Raw genomic sequence first — 12886 nt, forward strand, 5'->3', positions numbered from 1 at the left:
TTGGTAGGAGCCTAGCCAGTTTGGATGTTCACCTTCCTAGACATGGACGGAGGGGGGAGGACCTTGGACTTTCCACAGGGCAGGGAACCATGACTGCTCTTTGGATAGGAGAGGGAGGGGGAGAAGAGTGGGGGGAGGGGGAGAAGAGTGGGGGGAGGGGGAGGGAAATGGGAGGCAGGGAGGAGGCAGAAACTTTTTTTTTCTTATTCTCAATAAAAAAAATAAAAAAGTATAGTCTAAATTTATTGAAACATCTTTTTTTATCATGTTACTACTATAAGATAGAGTGTTCCATAAATCCTTAAACCAGAATGAAAAACTTGCATTCCTTTAGATGTTTCACATCTTCAAGTATTTTTTTATTTAATTATAGTAACAATATTACACTCCAAATTCTAAAGAAAAAAATTTGAGTTTTATATTCACTCTTTGCTCATTCATTTTTACTTTGTCAATGAAACTCTTTTAGGTTAAAATATTTTGAAAACATTAAGTTGGTTTATACTATCAAAATTGCTTTGAATCCTACAGATTTCCAAAGTGAAATCAATAAAATTTCATTATGAATAAGAAAATTTATTTTGCTGTACCTTGGTTTCTGTTAACATCAGATCTCTTTATAACATTTTAATTATAAAAAAATATGATCATACAGAGGGGATATTGGGGAAAAGATAAGCACTGGATATGTTTAGGTAAGGAGATTTTCTGATAGTGGTTATGACCTCAGAAAATAAAAGAGATGCTATGTAAAAGAGATTTCCTAAATTTTCAATCTATACAAGTAAACAAAAATCAATTCTTTACATATCTATTAAATGCAATTTAAATTTCCTAAAGATAGCAAAATCTTTAGAATTTTGGACTCTGTTACTGGTTCATTTCAATATGTGTATACAGATGAAGAGAGTTTGTTACTGTTTATGTAAAAACACATCTAACCCTAAGGAAGATAAATTTTGAAATATGGATATTTCTCTTTTAATTAATAAAGTGATACTCATAGTGTTGACATAGTAAAATTCATATAATAAATTCTATACAACATATTCAGAAGGAACTGCCATACAAACATACTATGTTGACTTACATATCAATCTCTCTTATTCATTTTTCTTTGATTGAGATGACAACTTTTATAAATCTTAACATAAAACTAGAAATAGTTCTACTAAAAATAATAAAATGCTGTGTGACAGCAATGTGAAAGGTAACCATGATATTTGATGTATTTGCATTATTGCATGAAGCTTATCTATCAGAAGCTACTGAAGTTGGTGACCTATTATTTCACCCAATGAAATAGCTTTTAAGGACATGAAAGTAAATTCAGGCCAAGTTAAGTATTTGTGTGTGTGTTTAAAGTGGTCTTACTAGTACCATCACAAATATATAAAACTTATTAAATAAATATGCTCACTGTTGGAGAGGAAATTTACTTGATTAAATTCATTAAAACTGGCATATACTGGAAAGGGAAGATATCTCAGAAGATTGCTTGCTGAAATTCCAACAGACTTGAACATGGTTCTCTGTATTCAACTCAGGAGGCTTATGACCATATATAACTGAAGCTCTAGTGTAACTGGATAATTGTTTGGGCCTCTGAGGGCATAGGCACACACACACACACACACACACACACACACACACATAAACATAAATAAAAATAAAAAAAAATATAAAAATCTAACATATACTGTACCTGTGTACTTGATAAAAGCCCTCTGGTACATTCATTTCATTCAGTGTTAGAGAAAAAAAAATATCATGATTTATTCAACTCACACAATTACTTCTTTGGCCTCTCTCTTTGCAATGTTGTGTCCTCTTTAACAGTGTGTCAATAAACCCAACTTCAACCTGTGCCACTGCATTAGAAAGGAGAATTTAATTTAAAAACTCATTGATTTCCTCCCAATCAATAGGGAAAACTGAGCTGACACAGCAAGACTCATTCTAATCCTATCCTATCTCTACTAACAACACATGAAAATGCTCCATAAGAGCTAGGAAAATATTTTAGGAGATACATAACAGAATTCAACATGATGGTGGGAGAAATCCGAGTTTTCTAGGAAGGATACAAGAAACAAAAGCCAGAAGTAATAACCTAAAGACAAATTTCAGATCAGTCTCTGGTATATATAATAATGCATTGTGTCTTGCAACTCTGTCACTCTCTTAGAAAAAAAAATACTCATTCTGATGCTTCCACTTGTACAGAGCATGGCTGGACTTCAGGTAGCAAATGTTTATCTTATCCCCCATAAGTTGTATCCCCAAATTTTGTGTATTCAAACATAGATTCTGGTATCATACTAAAAATAAGGCATGGGTTTCTGAATATAGAAATGTCCTTTAAGGTTTTGATGCACAAACAGAAATCTTAGGTAGACAGAAAATTCAAACATCAAACTCATCTGTGCAACATATCTCAAAGGAAGAAAACACAAAACCACAACTTAAAACAATCCTTGGCTACCATAAATTTCATATTAGAATTTAACTTCTAGAAATAAACTCTTGAATGTTTTGCAGCTATATTATAAATTGCTGTGATCAGGAAGTTTGTTTTAAACTTATAAAAACAAAAATCTAAAAATGATATGAATATTCTTAAAGAAATAGATAAATTTAAGGATACTCAAAAATATGTATACTATTTAAAATTATACGTGAACACACATTGCAGATATTTATGTATATTGAAATTTAAAAGATAATTATAGCAATAAACTAAAATTTTACATGCTTCAAATTAACAGTGGGAAAAAATCATGATATTAAGATACAATTTGATATTTTCCAATAAGATCTCAAAGAAAAAAGAGAGTACTTATTTTCTTTGTATGTGAGAGTGAATTTATGAAATACATATAATCAAGACTCTGGTAATGGGGAGAGACAAGCAAGAACAATGGTTATCTCTAAACTTAATTAGGAACAGCTAACATTCAGACCATGTTTCTTATTTTTGTTATCATTTACACTGAGTTCCCTAGTAACCTAGGCTTCATTCAGTTGAGCAGGATAACAAAATTTTACATAAACCAGAAAATAAATGAACTCATCTGAACGATGTATAACACGAATAAGAAGAAGTATAGGATTTTTTCCCAATTTATTAAAAGATTCAAATAATTAGAATTCTCCATACACTGAGTATTATCAACTTTTTTTTTTCAAGACCAGGTTTTTCTGTAGCACTGGAGCCTGTCATGGAAAGTGCTCTTGTAGACCAGACTGCCTTTGAAATCACAGAGATCCACCTGTCTCTGCTTCCCAAGTGCTGGGAATAAAGGTGTGCACCACCACTGCCTGGCTGAGTATTATAATTTTGAAATCAGTTTAAGAGTTAAGAAAAGTCTATAAGGGGTATATGTTGAAGCTGGTGTAATCATTCCTATGGCTATAATTTCCATATGAATAATTAAATTACATATAAATGGACAATTTCTCCATAGAAACCAGATCCACAGTTTCTCTGCTTGATAATAATGTACTAGTAATGATTTTAAATTTCTTTAGTGCAACCTGAAAGTTCTAGAACAAAAAGAACCAGAAGAACCAGACTCATCCAGGAAGAGTAGATGAGAGGAAATATCAAATTGAGTGATGAAATAAATAAAATAGAAACAAAAAAAAAACCACAACACAAATAATCAATGAAACAAAGAGCTGGTTCTATAAGAAAATCAACAAGATAGATAAAAACCTTATTCAAACTAAAAAAAAAAACAGGCAAAGAAAGAATATCCCAATTAATAAAATCAAAAATGAAAAGGGGGACATAGAAACAGACACAGAGGAAATACAGAGAATCATCAATCATTAAGTTATACTATACAAACCTATACTCCACAAAATCGGAAAATATAAAAGAAATGGATAATTTTCTGGATAGGTACCACATACCAACATTGACTCAAGACCAGGTGAGCAATTAAATATATCTATAATCTGCAAGGAAATAGAAGCAGTTATTAAAAGCATCCCAACCTCAAAAAGCCCAGAACCAGATGGTGTCAGTGCATAATTTTACTAGAACTTCAAAGAAGAGCTAATACCTATACTACTCAAAGTGTTCCACATAATAGAAACAGAAGGAATGTTGCCAAACTCTATTTATGAGACTACAGTTACCTTGAAACCAAAACCACACAAAGACTCAACCAAGAAAAAGAATTACAGAACAATCTCAAGCATAGATGAAAAATACTCAATAAGATACTGGCAAAACAAATCCATGACACATCAAAAGAATATTCTGCCATGATCGAGTCAAATTTATCCCAGAGATGCAACGATGGTATAAGACACAAAATCTATCAAAGTAATACACCATATAAATAAATGGAAAGAAAAAAATATAGAATCACCTCATGAGATGCTGAAAAAGCATTTGACAAAATCCAAAACCCCTTCATGTTAAAGGTCTTGGAGAGATCAGAGATAAAAGGAACATAACAAAACCTAACAAAAGCAATATACAAAAAGGAAACACCCATAATCTAATTGAATGGAGAGAAACTCAAAACAATTACATTAAAATCAGAAACAAAACAAGGCTTTTCACTGTCTCAATATCAATTCAACATAGTTTTTGAAGTACTGGCTAGAGCAATAAGACAATAAAAAGGAGATCAAGGGAATTCAAACTGGAAAGGAAAAAAAAAGTCAAACTTTCACTATTTGGGGATGATATGATAGTATAAATAAGTGACCCAAAAAACTCTAACAGAGACCTCCTACAGATGATAAATATATCTAGTAATGTGGCAGGATACAAGATCAACTAAAAAAAAATCAGTAGCCTTCCTATATACAAATGATAAAGAAGCTGAGAAAGAAATCAGAGAAATATCATCCTTTACAATAGCCATAAATAACATAAAATATCTTGGGGTAACTCTAACCAAAGTAGTGAAAGACCTGCATGAAATGAACTTTAAGTCTTTGAAGAAAGAAATTAAAGAAGATACCAGAAAATGGAAAAAATCTCCCATGCTTTTGGATAGGAAGCATCAACATAATAAAAATAACAATCCTACCAAAAGGCAATCTATAGACTCAATGCACTCCCCATAACAATCCCAACACAATTATTTACAGACCTTTAAATAATAATAATCAACATCATATGGAAAAATGAAAAACCGGGATAGCCTAAATAATTCTGTACAATAAAGGAACTTCCGGAGGCATCACCATCCCTGCCATCAAGCTCTATTTTGGAGCTACAGTAATGAAAACAGCTTGGTATTGGCAAAAAAAAAAAAAAAAAAAAAAAAAAAAAAAAANCAGACAGGTTGACCAATGGAATTATATCGAAGACATGGATGTTAATCTACATACTGATGAATACCTAATTTTTGATAAATAAGCTAAAATTATACAATGGAATAAAGAAAGAATATTCAGCAAATGGTGCTGGCATAGCCGAATGTCAGCATGTAGAAGAATGCAAGAAGATCCATGTCTATCCCCATGCAGAAAACTCAAGTCCAAAAGGATTAAAGACCTAGATATGTGGCGGCTTAGATTAATGAAGACAAATTGTAATAAATATTTGCACAACTTTAATGGAAAAACAAGACTCGCGAAACCAAGGTTCGCTGAGCACAGGAAACAGGAAGGGAAGCACAGGCTTCTGCTAGCACAATTTATCAGTAAACATTCGCCAGAGGCGAGTCCGCCCCCTTAGGGGCGGGCCTAACCCTACATAGATATAAATCCAAATTCACTGAACCTGATAGAAGAGAAAGTGGGAAGATACCATCAATGCTTGGGCACTGGAGATCACTTCCTAAATATAACAGTAGTAGCATAGGCACTGAGAGCAACAGTAAATAAATGGGAGTTTCTGAAACTGAGAACCCTCTATAAAGCAAAGGACACAGTCAATGATACCAAAAGACAGCCTACTTCAGCAATCCCACATCGGACAGAGAACTGATCTCCAAATCATATAAATAACTCAAAAACAAGACAGAAAAAGTCCAAATAATCCAGTTTAAAAATGGGGTACAGAATTAAAGGGAGAATTCTTAACAATAATCTCAATGGATGAAAGACACTTAGGGAAATATTCAACATCCTTAGTCACCAGGGAAATGCAAATAAAAATGACTCCATCATATCAAAATCATACCGTCTTACACCAGTCAGAATGGTTAAGATAAGAAACACCAATGATAGGTGGATGTGGAGTAAGAGCAACACTCTTCCATGGCTGTTGGGAATGTAACTTGTACAAGCAATTTCCAAATCATTATGACAGTTTCTCAAAAAATTGTGAACCAATGTACCCTAGGACCCAGCAATATCACTCTTGAGCATATACCCAAGAGATGCTCAATCATAGTACAAGGACATTTTTTCAACTATGTTCATAGCAGCATTATTTGTAATAGTCAGAACTTGGAAACAACTAAGATGCCCCTGACCTGAAAAATAGATAAAGAAAATGTGGTAAATTTATACAATGGAGTACTACTAAGCAGTAAAAAACAATGACGTTTTGAAATTTGTGTGCTAGTATAGGGACCTCTAAAAAAAACCATCCTGAGTGGTGTAACCCAGACCCAGAAAGATGAGCATGGTATGTACTCACTCATAAGTGGATACTAGCTGTAGAGCAGTGAATAATGAGCCTATAGTCCACTACCCTTGAGAATCTAAGTAAAAAAGTGAACCCTAAGAAAAAAATATAGAGAGAAATCTACCTGTTAAGGGGAGATACACACGTTCTCTTGGCAAAATTGGGAGTATGGAAGTGGGGAGAGAAGCGAGACTGGAAGGGGAAGGGAAGGAGAGTAGGGAAAGGGGGAAGAGAACTTGAGGAAACAGAATAGTGGAAACGGAAGAGGGACAGAGGTAGAGAGCGAGGAGAGAGATAGTTTGATTGAGGTAGCCATTTCAGGGCTGGCAAGAAAACCTGACACTAGAGAAATTCCTAGGAATCCACAAGGATGACACCAGCTAAGACCTTTAGCAATAGTGGAGAGGGTGCCCAAACTCGCCTTTTCCTGTAGTCATAATTGTAAATAACTTAAATTTCACCATGGAGCCTTCATCCGGCAGCTGATGGAAACAAAGGCATGGACTCTCAGTGGAGTGCTTCTTTGGGCTAAACTCCCAAAATCCAGTTGAAGAATGGAAGGAGTGATAGTATGAGCAAAGCGCTCAAAACCATTATGGGTTCACCCACTGAAACAGTTTACCTGAGCTAATGGGAGCTCACCAACTCAAGCTGGAATGGGAAGGAACCAGCAGAGGACCAAACTAGACCCTCTGAATGTGCATGACAGTTGTTTGGCTGGAGCAGACTATGGGGCCACTGGCAGTGGCACCAGGATTTATCCTTACTCCTTGTACTGGCTTTTTAGGAATACATTCTCTTTGGATGGACACCTTGCTCAGCCTAGATACACTTGGGAGGGCCTTGGACCTTCCCAAAAGCAATGTGCTTTACCACCTCGGAGGAGTGAATGGTGGCTGAAGTGGGGGAGAAGGTAGAGGGGATGGGAGGTGGGCAGGTATTGGGAACTGGGATTGGCATATAAAATGAATAAAAATGTTTTCTATTTTTATAAAATAAAATTTAAAAAAATTCTTTACTGCAGTGGAAAATAATAAAACATTTTATTAAGAATTTTATTTAATACAGAGTATATTCAAATACATCTGCTTTATTAATATGCATTATTTATATTCATGTTGTCCTCAAATAATTGAGATACAGTTATAATGCATCAAGCATTGCATATTACCTTAGCAATATTTCCAAGGTAAGTAGCTAAAAATGTTAGTGTTTTCTTGGAACTTATATTTTATAAACTATTACTTTATTATTTTGAAGAAGAGAATAAATCCTATACTGTCAAATTTCTTAGTGAAATAGGTCACAGACTTAGGGGGGAACCTAGTGTTATTTTTCTAAGTGGACTTCGCATTAAAGCAACTCTTAATGACTTTTTCCTATTCCCATAGAATGATGTATTTTCCAGAACTTAACAGAGAAGTTTCTTTTTTCAGCAGATGGCTATTCATATAGAGGCTGTCAACCAGTCTATGTACAGAAATAATGGACTAAGTGAGGATTGCTTAAACCATAGTCAAACTACTATATCACACCTCCTCCTATGAAAGCTCAGGAGTCAAAGCAGAAGATGGGATGGAAAGATCAATGCTTGACAAAGTAAATAACTATAACACAATGTCATTTGCATATATTAACTCACAAGAATTTGCAACTGAACCTTGATGCCCCAGATCTGAACAGGATCAAACCAACCAAAGTCCCAACATGGATTGGGGAAATTATAAAATTTCATTTTTGTTTCTGAACAACATAGAAGTAATCACTACTAACTACTGTGAGATTTATTCTATCAAGCATGAGAGGCCTGGAAAGGGTTAGCATCTACATGAAAATAAGACTCAAATTTGATATCAATACAGAAATGTGTTATCATTAACATAAATGGCAAAATTGTGGTATAATTAATATTATAGATCCTGCAGCAAATAATTTGATTTAATACTGTGCTAGCTACTATTTGTAATATAAATAATACATTAGAACTATCTTATACATAGTATTACCTGATCAAATATTTATGGATAAAGGGCAATAGAAGAAAAGAAACCTTAAAAGAATGAATTTTTCTTACTAATTTCATACTGGGTTAAGAAAAAGGCACCAGCAAGAAGGGCAATTTTTCTCTCAGAAGGAAATTTCAAACAGTTTTAACAATTTGTTCAACCACCTTATTGTATGAGAATGAAGTCCAGATAATGATGGTCAATAGTGGGCTGGATCACACGTTTACCAAGAATACTTAGATACACATATCCTTGGCACTTTAGTTAAAATTTGATCTTATTTCAAGAGTCTAAAGTTGGAACTGAAGAATTTATTAGGTCTTTATTTCCACTTCTCAATGTGACTACTTTTAATGAATCAACTTTTCATTTTCTATAACCTATCTTAAAAAAAACAAAAATAAAAGCAACATGGACAGTTTATGAAATACAACTGTATTCAAATATGACTGTCAAATTTAAGACTTCAATAAATAATCATAAATAATGTATTTTTGAATAGTTTATCAGGATAAAAATATGTCAGTACCAGGGTTTCTTGGGGTTACCAACCAGCACTTAAATTATGACACACAGACTTATTATTAGTTTTGAATGCTCATCCTAGCCTTGATTCATTTCTGGCTAGTCCTTTTAACTTAAGTTACCTATTTCTCTTTATCTACCTTTTGCCTCTAGGCCTTTACCTTTATTTCTACAAGTTCTACTCTGTGTCTGCTTTCTGGCAGCTGCCTAGCTTATTCCAGACATCCCCCTTTCTTTTTCCCTCATTCTCTCTTCATGTTCATCTAATACTTCACTCTTTCTCTCTATTCCTATTCATTCTATCTGTTCAACAGTCAAGGCTATGCTTTCTCAGCCTAGCTATTGGCCATTCAGCTTTTTATTAGATTAATCAGGTACCTTAGGTAAGCAAGGTGAAATAACAACACATCTTTTTATAAATAAACAAATGCAGCATTAAAAGTGTAACAGAACTTTACATAGTTAAAGTAATATTCTATAGCATAAACAAATGTAATACATCTTTACATTATTAAATATTCCACAGCAGGTGTGCCCTTAATTCAAACTATAAGAGAATAATGATTCTTTTCTAGTTATGATATGTCATGATATGGTCAATATTATCACTATTATTCATTAATCTTCATTCATTAAACTTCTAGATTTTTGTGAAAATTGTATGAGGCAGACCAAAGTAAAATTCTGGAGGCTGAGACATTTAAAGATAATTGTTAGTTTCCCTAGATAATCTATAAACGCGCATGCAAAAAATATCAAATGAATTTGTCAAATAGTCAATCACAATTACCAGGAAATTAAGCTGTGTTGAAGAGAACAGAACTTTCTTGTGCATGTATTCAAAAATAATTATGAATCTGTGTTGCAGCACTCACATTTCTTTTCTGATAATTTAGTTATTTTCATGGTGATATTACAAGATGTTACCATTTACTTTTTTTTTTTTTNTTTTTTTTTTTTTTTTTTTTTTTTTTTTTGTAAAAGAAGGAGACTGAAAATAAAGGAGAGATCAAAGAAAATCCCATGCTCTTCAACGACTGACTAAGAGTGCTTTGGAGGATCTCACAGATTTCAAACATAACATGTTAGTAGCCTGGGAATAAAACTCTTGTAATCACAATTTCAACTAAAATAAACTAACTGACTGTATAGATTCGCTTTGTAACCTGGCATAAGTCTATTAGTTGTGTTTCTTTTGTGTGTTTTTATAATATGATTACTATCCAAAGAGCATTGCTTTCATCACTGTACATAACATCTAACTCTAAAACCAGTTAATGTAATTTTTATACTGCACATAAAGGAAATTAAATTCAGAGTAATATTTAAAAATATGATGTGAAAAAATAATAAAATAACAACATTTATACGAATGCTTATATCATAATTATATTATACTATTTCAACTTGAAAACACCCTAGCATAAGTTTACCATTCTCATTTATAAAATTAGAAAGTTGAACCTGGTTGTCTACCCAATTTTTTCTAGTTCTAACATGATAATTGTTTTCTCTATTTTCACTAGATTCTGAGTAAATAAAAGGATTTGTATATTAATTTGAATAATTCTTATTAATTTTGCTATAATATAAAGAATAAACCTACTTATTATTATCAATATAATTCTAGAAGGAAAGCTATGAACCAGAAATCATGAATATTATTTATATTTAATAAACTTGAATTATACTTAGGATTATATTTTTGGAAATTTCATAGAGTTGGCAATAAAATGAAGTTTGCATTCAATAAATAAACCTTATGTTTAACATTTGTAATATTGTTCCAAACAGTTATTATGACTATACTATTGGGCTACTGGGTCATAATCCACACTTACAGCATCATGTAACTATGTTGAATTCTATGGCCAACATTGAAAATCTTTGTCATATCTGAGGCAAGAATAGAGAAAATAAATTTCATATAACTTTCACCAAACATATACAACATTATATTATTCCTAAAAATCTGAAAATATAGAAAACCAAACATGAATGTAGAATCCATTTTGAATCATTTGTGTTCCATCTAAACTGTTTTCCTGTATGAATAAACATATAGTAATACTGTCATCTTCAGAAAATTATTCTCACTTGAATATATTTTGAAGCATGGATTTTAGGTTCTATTCTTCTTAGTACCTTTCTACCAACTGGATTTTCTTCGTCTAAAACCACCAGAGATACATCTCTTTGTGTTTGGAAGTAAAATAACAAAAACCTTTCCCACATTAAAGAGCTTTTCCTCTCTCTGCTATTGATCTCATGGCCTATGGATTTACATTATTGACATAGAGGTTTTTTTTTTTTTTTTTGATTCATCCTCTAACTCAAAAATACAGACTTGTTGGCAGAGCTTTCCTGAGCAGACAGCTGCCCTTAAACAGCCAATAGGAGTCTTAATATTAGTTATAAATGTTCGGCTGGTAGCTCAGACTTATTACTAACTAATTTTTACAACATAAACTAACCAATTTTCATTAATCTATATTCTACCATGTGACTCGTGGCTTTGCCTATCCACTAACATGTCCTGCTTCTTCTGCAGCTCTTGGTGATTCTTTTGGCTCTGCCCTTCTTCATCCCAGCATCCTTAGTTTGTTTGACCTGCTTTTACTTCCTGCTTGGCCACCAGATTATTTGTTTTAAATTAACAAAGAGAGAAACACATTTTCACAGTGTACAAGATTATTATACAGCATAGGGTTGCCTGGGATTTACTAAGTAGATCAAACTCACGTCTTGCAAGTGCAGGGGTTTTAAGCAGAAATCACTGTTTGGGGATCACATTCATTTTAGTACAAATAAAATAAATATAATTTTCAATATCTAAAATATGTATTCATCTATACTTAACACTATTTTATTGTAATTGGTTTGGATTAAAATTAACCAATAAAGCATCATGTGATTTTTCTAAGATAATTTGCTTCCTACTCTCCATAAAAGGTTCAAAGTCTAACATTAGTTAAAGATCATTATAATAACAAAACTTTGCTCATTTTCCTGGGCTTTATGCAAATTGTCTGACATGTAGGAGACCTGTAACCTCAAATTCCAAAATGAATGTATATCCTTCAGGTCAAAATCTTCACTTTAAGTGTTAGGGCAGGCACTGACACAAAGTATCGGGGAATTTAAAGATGTTAAGCACTGAACTATCATGTTAAAGGGCTCCTATTTGGTTCACTAACTGAGAAGAATATTTTACTGATAAAATAAAATAATGAGTACATTTACTGTGCCATAGAAAAGTTTGAACAAAGAAAATTGCATGCATACACATACAAACGGACAAAAAGTTTAAAATAGTAAAGAGTAAAAGAGCAGTTATGCAGAATAATTTGGAATTTTATCAAGGTCAAGTATAGATAACATGGGTATTACTATCTTTTTATCTATCATCATTATATCTACATTTATAGGAAGACAATTTTTATGTATATGTATTGGTATCTGAAATATGCCAAATTAAGAGAGTCTCTGAAAAAAAAAAAAAAAACAACGGGGCTCTTTAGCAGGCTTTCATTTGGTTCACCAAAGAGCTCAAAAATTATGACACAGAGACATAATATTAGTTATGAATGTTAAGCATTATCTTATGCTTTTCCCACTAGCTCTTCTGAATTAATTTAATGTATTTCTCTTCATCTACATTTTGCCTTATGAGTTTTTCCCTTTTTGTTATTCCTTATGTCATACTGTGAGTCAGGCTGGCATGTGGCTGCCTGACTGATTGGACTTGGGC

The sequence above is a fragment of the Alexandromys fortis genome, unplaced genomic scaffold (assembly GCF_014885135.2).
Source record: "Alexandromys fortis isolate MF-2015 unplaced genomic scaffold, M_Fortis_MF-2015_v1.1 scaffold_114, whole genome shotgun sequence".
Classification (NCBI taxonomy): domain Eukaryota; kingdom Metazoa; phylum Chordata; class Mammalia; order Rodentia; family Cricetidae; genus Alexandromys; species Alexandromys fortis.